Consider the following 9775-nt stretch of genomic DNA (forward strand, 5'->3'; position numbering starts at 1 on the left):
CATCAGTGTCACCAGGTCAGCTGCAGCGGGCGCTCCGCAGAAAGAGAGAGGCAGTGGAACTTCCCTCATCAAAGACGAGGGGTCCTGAGGAGAGGTGAGCTTGCTGTCCCCCAACCCAGCCCTTCGGGAGCGAGAGACAACCAGCACCACAGGGATTCAGTCTGAACAGTTCCGCTTTATTGCCACAAACTCTTGGTTTATATAGGCAAGCAGGGGGGTTTTGCAAGGGCCTTTACATAGTTGCACAATCATGTTAAAGGTCAAATCATCATGTGCCATAGTTGTACCAATCACGTTCAAGGTCAAATCATAATATGCCATAGTTGCACCAATCTCGTTAAAGGTCAAATCGTCATGTGCCTTCATTATAACAGGAGTCTATGGTGATCACGCGCTGTCCACATGCACGGAAATCAAGAGAGCCAATCAAAAACTTTAAATAGACCACGCCCCTATCTCTTCTGCCAGGCGCCATCTTAGTTTCCTACCGCAAAGCTAACCCTTCTTTTTTAAGGTTTCCCGTTTAGGGCCCCATAGTCAGGCCCTGCTCTGAAAACCTACCCTGTTCCCTGTTGCTGATGAGATAAAATCCAGACTTCCGCACCTTACTTTCCACTTTAGCATCCCCCATGTACCTGATTCCAGTCCCAAGGTAGTCTCCCCACCTCTATGCCTTTCTTCATGTTATTCCTGACTCTTGGAATACCCTTCCCTTTCCCATCCCCAGTTCTAATTCCTACTCTTCCTTCCAAGTTTAGCTGCAGGAGTCTTTCTTGAACTCCTGAAGCTGGAGAGCAGCTTGTTACATATAGAGATGACCAGGTCTCTTCCTCGGAAATTCTGAGTCAGTAGATCTGGGTTTTTAGCACGGACCTCTGGCAATTCTTATTTTCAGTCAAGTTTGGGAACTGTGGTAAATCAGATAAGCAAGGTTAAGGCTAGGTTATGCTACACAACAAACATCTCCCAAATCTGAATGATATAATACAACAAAGGTTTATTTTTGCCATGGGCCTGAGTTACTTCCCAGAGCACCTGTCCTTCAAGGGAGACTCAGAGACTTATCAGCCTAGTGGGCTCAGGTACCTCATATTGAAGGACTCTATCTGATTAATCTCTGCCTCCCCATGGTACCTGATATAGGACATAATGCACCTGCTTGCTCAGAAACAGAAGAAGAAATACCCATTTGACCTATTCATACATTAACCAGTATTTATTGAAACCCTGCTGTTTGTGCCAAGAGCCTTCCTGATAGCTCAGTTGGTAAAGAATCTGCCTGCAATGCAGGAGACCCCAGTTCAATTCCTGGATTGAGAAGATCTGCTGGAGAAGGGATAGGCTACCCACTCCAGTATTCTTGGGCTTCCCTGTGGCACAGCTGGTAAAGAATCCACCTGCAGTGTGGGAGACCTAGGTTCAATCCCTGAGTTGGGGGGATCCCCTGGAGAAGGGAACAGCTACCCGCTCCAGTATTCTGGCCTGGAGAATTTCATGGACTATATAGTTCATGGGGTCGAAAAGAGTTGGACATGAGCGAGTGACTTTCATTTTCACTGCTGTTTGTGACAGGACTATGCTCTGTGGCTAAAGACACAGAGGAGGGCAAAACAAACATCGACCTGTGCCGGGAGCCTGTGTGAGGAATCCCGCCTGTGACAAAGGTCATGAGGAAGGAAGCCTGACAAAACGCAAAGGCGTGATCCAGCTTCGAGGGTTCCCCCTGAGCTTTCCTGAACATCTACCCCCAAAAACTAGAGTCTGCCTGCTTTATTACTGTGCTTTTCACTCTTCTGACATTCTCTGGAAAAAAGTTAATTCTGGAAAAAAGTTAATTCAGGGCTTCAGTCTCCTGCATCAGCTCGAACCCCTTTGATGGCTCTCTAACTTGCCTGACAGGTTCCCCCAGACTTTTTACAATTTGTGAATTCTTACAGCCCCCCAACCGTGAGAGGCACAAAGCTTAAAGCATATTAAAGATACAGAGCCTTTTCTAAAGAGCTAAAAATTATATTGGTGATGGATTTTCACTGTTGACTCAATGACTGCTGCCAGGCCTCCATATTCTTTATCTTTTAGGCACCTGAAGGATATTAATCAATGTAATAGGAATATAGAAAAAGGAATATAGTAGTTTTGATGTTAGCAACACTAGACTTTTGAGTTAATTACTTTTCTCCTTATAAATCACTGTACTCATTTTCATTGTTATAAATCATTGTATCTTTGCTATGTAAGAATGTAACTTTATTTAGTGCTTTCTGAGAGTGGCACCAGACTTTGGGAAGAACAACACCGTTAGGGCAAATAAGTCTTCTGGTTGACAAACCCTTATCAGAAAAAGGGCTGTAAAATGTTAATTGGCCCTCTGGCCAAAAGATGATGTAAATCACCTAAGACTTGTGTATACAACTAGGTATGCAGAGAGAAAGCCTGGTCTTGATAAGAGTCAGGGCTGCTGATGCTGCATAATTTTATATTATCCATTGATCTCTATGTACAAAAAAGGTATAAAAGGCCTTGACGGACAATAGGGGATGGGCCAGTCACTGGACTGGTTTCCCCTGTGTGGTCTATTCTCCTTCTCTCCTTTTCTGGCTGAATTCCCATCTAGGGCGTGGAGGCTCACCATGTCTGCTTACTTGCCCCGGCTTCTAAGATCCACGCGAGAGGGAGCCCAAGGTGGGGTATGCCCCGCTATTCAAGAGGACCCGGTGGCCTAACGTAGATGGTGCAAGTTCCTTGTCTGGATCTTTATTGGCTTTCCACGTAAACCAAGTTATTCAGTCTCTTTTCTCTACTAATCTTCCTACTATACTATTTCTTCCTAATCTCTTTTATATTTCTAAATAAATAAGTTTTTCCTCGCTTACACCGTCTCCCCTTCAAATTCCCTGGATCCATTGGGGCAGGACCCCGGCAGACCTGTCCACATGGAGCTGGTTACCTAATTTCTCTAAGGCCTATTTTCCAGATCTGTAAAATGGGCTCCAATCCTCACCCTTCAAGTACAACATGAGGATTTACTGAGAAAATGAGCATGGAAGCCATTTGTAAATTTGAAAGATCTCAACTCAAGCAGATGTGGAAGAGACTGATATTCTGCTGTGTGTCCCTCCCTGTGCCTCCACCCCTTCAGATCCAGTGCCCAGGTTATATTCATTGCCTGCGTGCTGCCACTTCAGTTGTGTCTGACTCTTTGTGACTCTATGGACTGTAGCCCCCCAGGCTCCTTTGCCCATGGGATTCTCCAGGCAAGAATACTGGAGTGGGTTGCCATGCTGTACTCTGGGAGAACTTCCCGACCCAGGGATCAAACCTGCATCTCCTGCACCTCCTGCATTGCAGGCGGATTCTCTACTGCTGAGCCACCCGGGAAGCCCTTATGTTCATTAGGCCTGTGGAATTTGGTCCACATCCCTCTACATGTTTTTTACACTACCTGTTCAAATCATCCTGAATCTGAAAGTGAATATAATGTTGATCACTTACATAGTCCTTATCGTGTGTCGAGCTAAGTTTAAGCAGTTTTGATTTTAAATCTTTTGGCTGCACTGTGCATCCCTGCCCAAGAATCACACTCATGCCCCCTGCATTGGAAGTGTGGAGTGTTACCCACTGCACCACCAGGAAAGTCCCTGTTTAAGTGTTTCATTTGCATTAATTCATTTAATCTTCACAATAACCATCTGGAGGTACTGTTAATATTGTTTCTACAGATAAGGAAACTGAAGCAAAAAGTTTAAGTAACTTACTGGAGACAGGAGCAGGGATTCAAACCAGGCAGAAATTGTGGCGTATTGAAACATTCTTCTAATCAACTGGTAAACGCCTCCCAGGGGGCTCTTTCTCACCCTTCTCTCCATCAAAACCAGAGTCAACGTCATGCCGTAGAGACTAGAGCATGGTACTGACTTTGTAGATGTAGTTTGGGAGAACTGATGGCATTACAATATCGAGTCTCCTCCTATCCTGGTACATGGTATATCTAGCCATTAGTTTAGGACTTCTTTAAAGTCTTTCAAATAAAGTTAAAATTTTTCTCTCATAAAGGCCCTTAATGTATTCTTTTTAAAAAGATTTTTTTGATAAGGACCATTTTTTTAAAAGTCTTTATTGAATTTGTTACAATATTGCTTCTATTTCATGTTTTGGTTTTTGCTTCGAAGGATGTGGGCTCTGAGCTCCAAGACCAGGGATCGAACTCACATCCTCTGTTAAAGGCCAATTTTTAAACCACTAGACCATCAGGGATGTTCCAAGGCCATTAACATATTTTTAAAAGATTATTTTTTGGCATCATATATTTCTTCAAATGGTGTTTTACATTTCCTAACAGTTTGTTGCTATGATTTATAATGGCAGTTTATTTTAAAGTATTTCTCTTTTTCCCTCCAGCTTGCCTCCACATTCAGCCAGAGCCAGAAACTCAGGAGTGAAGTAGGACCCTCTTCCTATCTCACCTTCCCTTCAAATCTGATGGATTCTGTCTCTCTCTTTTTTTTAATATTTATTTTTATTTATTTATTTGGCTAGTTGCAGCATGTGAGACCTAATTTCCTGACAAGGGATAAAACCCAGCTCTGCTGCATTGGGAACCTGGAGTCTTGGCCACTGGACCACCAGGGCAGTCCCTCTGGACTCTGTCTCTTTAGTAAATGTTCCATCCCTATCTCCAGGCTTCAGTGTAGGCCTCACTATTTAGGGCCTGTCTCATAACTGATCTCCCAATCAACCTTCACACAGGGAGGGCAATAGTCAACGCTTACTGCATCCTTGTGCAGTTAGAAAACGGTGTCCCTTCCCCACAACACTCTACATCCTTCTGTCAGATAATTTTTGTAATAAATGTTCAAACATGGAATACGTGGTATCTGCATGTTGCTAGCCCTTTCATACTCTTGCCTGGGAAATCCCATGAGTGGAGGAGCCTGGTAGGCTGCAGTCCATGGGGTCACGAAGAGTCGGACATGACTGAGCGACTTCACTTTCACTTTTCACTTTCATGCATTGGAGAAGGAAATGACAACCCACGCCAGTGTTCTTGCCTGGAGAATCCCAGGGATGGGGGAGCCTGGTGGGCTGCTGTCTATGGAGTCGCACAGAGTCAGACACGACTGAAGTGACTTAGCAGCAGCAGCAGCCCTTTCGTGGGGTACCTTGTGTAGTGTGTACTTGTACAGTCATCTATGATGGCCTTACACCTTGCCACCAGAGGATATCTCCATAAAATGAAAGTTTGATCATGGTATTCTATTGTGGGCTGGATGTCTGTGTCCCCCCACTCCCCAAATTCATATGTTGAAGCCTTAATTCCTAATGTAATGGTATCAGGAGGTGAAGCCTTTGGGAGGTAAGCAGATTTAGATCAGGTCATGAGAGTGGAGCCTCTAACAGGATTAGTGACTTTATAAGCAAAGGAAGGGACAGCAGAACTTTCTGTTTCTGCCATGTGAAGACACAGTGAGCACAAGCCAGGAAGAGAGCCCTTACCAAGGACTGAATCTACTGGCACCTTGACCGTGGACTTTCCAGCCTCCACAGCTGTGAGAAATATCTATTGTTTAAGCCACCAACTACATGGTACTTTGTTAGAGCAGCCCAAGCTAATAAGACATATTCCTTTGCTTAAAATTACTCGCAGGTACCCCTTTACCATTCTTTCTTTGATACAATTGTTTAAAATAAATGATACTTTCACACGGTTCAAAAATCTAAATTATATTTAAGTTTTACTGTAAAAATTCTTACTCTAACAACTGTACTCACCACCCATAGGAGCCACTTTTTTTTGATTTATGCAACATTCCAAGATTTCTTTATGAGGTTACAGGAAAAATACCTATGGGCACACGCGTGCACACACACACACACACTCACACATACACTTTTTCTCTTATACAACAGTAGCATGATACATTCGTTCTAGCATTTTAACTAAAAACATGTTTTGAAACGTTTTCACATTTATACATAATGAATGCCTTCATTCTTTTTGATGGCTGCATATCCACTAATGCACAAGTTTCTGATGTATTGCAAACAATACCCAATGAATAGTATTGATGTATGTATGTGTCATTTCACACATATGCAGATCTGGTGACTTCAAATTCCATTTCCTCACCCTTTGCAGCCCTTATGGACTTAAAACTTGCTTTGACTAATAGAATATGGTGCCAGTAGTGTGTAACTTCTGAGCAGGGCCTCAAGAGACCTTGCAGCTTCTACTCGCACCCTCTTGGAACTCTGAGGCTGCTATACTCTGAAGAAACCCAGGTTGAAATACCACACAGAGAGAGTGTGTGGTTCAGCCGTGTTGGTCAACTGGACCATCAGAGCTTAGGTCCCAGACATGTAAATGTGAGAAAGGTCATCATGGGCCACCTAACTCCAGCCAAGGTACAAGCAGATTGTTGCTACTTGAAAAATCTAAGATGAGACCAGCAGAAAAACCACCCAGCTCTCCTTAGAATCTGGAGAAACAATACATGCATTCAGAATTCAGAAACAGTATATGGGGACTTCTCTGGTGGTCCAGTGGCTAAGACTCTGCACTCTCAATGCAGGGGGCCCAGGTTTGATCTTGGTCAGGGAATTACATCCCACATGACACGAATAAAAGATTTTGCATGTCCCAGTGAAGACCCACCACAGTCAAATAAACACATATTAAAGAAAAGAAACAGTATATGCACTCAGAATTTTGACACATATGGTCTGGGTTACATCATTTTGCAGGCCCCATCAACAAGTGAAAGTCCCTGTCTCCCCACAGTTTTGCCAAAAGACTGGGTTGCCAAATATGAATTTTGTTAGACTTCCCTGGCGGTCCAGTGGTTAAGACTCTGTGCTTCCTCTGCAGGGCGCATGGTTTCCATTCCTGGTTAGGGAACTGGGATCCCACAAACTTTGGCATTCCAGCCAAAAAAGAAAAAAAAAATGTTGCTAATGCAATATATCTCAGTATTATCTTAATTTTCACTTCTCTTACATACAAAAATGAACATCTGCATATTTAAGTTTTTATTTTTTTTGTGATCTGTCATGTTCTCTGGCCATTGTTTTTTTTATTGAACTGTTGGTCTTATCACTACATGCTGCTGCTGCTAAGTCACTTCAGTCGTGTCCAACTCCTAGCGACCCCATAGACGGCAGCCCACCAGGCTCCCCTGTCCCTGGGATTCTCCAGGCAAGAACGCTGGAGTGGGTTGCCATTTCCTTCTCCAATGCATGAAAGTGAAAAGTGAAAAGTGAAAGTGAAATCGCTCAGTCGTGTCCAACTCCTAGCAACCCCATGGACTGCAGCCTACCAGGCTCCTCCGCCCATGGGAATTTCCAGGCAAGAGTACTCGAGTGGGGTGCCATTGCCTTCTCCATTATTACTACATGGAGCTCTTTAAATAGTAGGGAGATTAGCCCTTTGTGTATGATAAGAATTGCAAATATTATTTTCCCAATTTGTCTTTTGATTGTGCTTTCATTTTTTTGCCATGTAAAACTTTTTCATGTAGACAAATATATTAATCTTCTATTTTACATTTTCTGAATTTTTTTATATCCATTGTAGCTCAGCTGGTAAAGAATCTGCCTGCAGTGTGGGAGACCTGGGTTCGATCTCTGGGTTGGGAAGATCCCCTGAAGAAGGGAAAGGCTACCCATTCCAGTTTCCTGGCCTGCAGAATTCCATGGACTGTGTAGTCCATGGGGTCAAAAAGAGTTGGACATGACTGAGTGACTTTCACTTTCACTCTCTAATGTGCTTTTATTTTTTTAATTGAAGTTTGATTTACAATATTTTGTTAGTTTCAGCTGTACAGCAAAGTGATTCAATTATATATATATGTCTGTTTTTTTCCAGATTCTCTTTCCTTATAGGTTATTATAAACTATTGAGTGTAGTTTCTAAATTTTGAGCTGTAGTTAGAAAGGCCTTCCTCATTCTGACTTACAAAGAATTTTGTCCATTTTTTTTTCTAGCATTTTTATGGGGGTTATCCTAACCAGCTGTGTGATGCATCACCTTCAGAATGAAGTTCCAGGCCAAGGTTATGGCACAGGTGACCTGGTGTCATCCACACAGAAAGGAAACAGGAGAAACAAGAAGTTAATTTAGGAGATTCTCAGGGGAGACGATGTGTGGTGTTTGGAACATGGTGAGTTTAAGACAGTCATGGAACTCCAGGAGGGGATGTCCAGAAGGCAAGTGGATTCAGAGGTCTAGAGCTTTGGAGAAAAGTGGGGGCTGGAGATATGGATTTGGGAGCCAAATATGGATGTCGATTAAAGCCATGAGAGACAAGAGGTTCCCAGGTGGCGCTCTAGGGAGTGATTAAGGTCAGGCTGAAGACACATCATGAGGAGAGAGTGGTGGGGGCTTCATCGCTGTAGCCCTTGGGTTTTCGGCACAAAACTAGCCTCAGAGACATTTGAGGGCACACAGAAGCCCTATGTGACCCATGCGTGGATATCTTGGTTTTCGGTGTGTATGTGTGCTTAGTCTTCTAGTCATGTCCAACTTTTTTGCAACCCTATGGACTGTAGCCCGCCAGGCTCCTCTGTCCATGGAATAGTCCCAGCAAGAACACTGAACTGGGTAGCCATATCCTTCTCCAGGGGATCTTCCCAATCCAGGGATTGAACCCAGGTCTCCTGCATTGCAGGCAGATTCTTTACTGTCTGAGCCACCAGGAAAACCCTTGGCTCTTGGGAAGACAGCAAATAGGGAATGAGAGGAGGACCGACAACCTCCCGAGCAGTCTGTTCCCACCCAACAGATGTGGAAGGGAGACCCTATGACAGGAAAAGGGAAGAGACTCGTCTTGCCGTTGGGCCCCACCTCCCCACCAGATGATCCTAAGTAGAGCATTAATAGGTGGTGGCAAGTCCCCCAAGGGTGGGTGCAACACAGGGAGCCACTCCTGGCTGGTGTTTTTCTTGGATCATAGTGTACTGGTTAAGAGCACAGAGTCTGGAGCTTCCTCTCTGGTTTCAAATCCTGGCTCTCATATTTGCTAGTGTGTAACTTTGGGCAAGTTACTTACTGCCTCTGTGTCTTAGCCTCCTCCTCTGTAAAATGAGGACAGTAATATAGTACCAATCTCACAGAATGTACATAAGGATGAAATGAGTAAATTTTTATTAAGTACTTATATCGGTGCCTGGCACACAGTAAATGCTAAGTAAACGTCAATTAAAAAGAAATTGGGCAGACTTCCCTGGTGGTCGAGTGGTTAAGAATCTACCCTGCCATGCAGGGGACACAGGTTCGAGCCCTGATTGGGGACTTAAGAACCCACATGCTGTGGGGCAACGAAGCCCGCGTGGGGCAACTCCTGAGCCCGCAAACTCTGGAGCCCTCCAAACAACCAGAAGAGAAGCCCAAATGCTACAACTAGAGAGTCCATGCACCACAACAGAAGATCCTCCATGACAGAAGATCTCGAGTGCTGCAACTAATACCCAATGCAGTCAAATAAATTAATTAAAAAAACAAAAGAAATTGGGAAATTCTCTGGCAGTCCACTGGTCAGGACTCCATGCTTCACTGCCAAGGATCTGGGTTCCATGGTTCCTGGTTGAGGAACTAAGATACCTCAAGCTGCATGATGTGGTTAAAAAAAAATTCGTTCCTTCATGAATATTTATTAATCAGCTACTATGTGCCAGGCAGTGTTGCAGGTGCTGGGGACATGGTAGTGAATAATTAAGGTGAAAATCCCTGTCCTTTTGGAGCTTACATTCTAGTAGGATGGAGAGGAGGGGTGGAGGCAGA

Source organism: Ovis aries, chromosome 24 (genome assembly GCF_016772045.2).
Source record: "Ovis aries strain OAR_USU_Benz2616 breed Rambouillet chromosome 24, ARS-UI_Ramb_v3.0, whole genome shotgun sequence".
NCBI classification, from domain to species: Eukaryota; Metazoa; Chordata; class Mammalia; order Artiodactyla; family Bovidae; genus Ovis; species Ovis aries.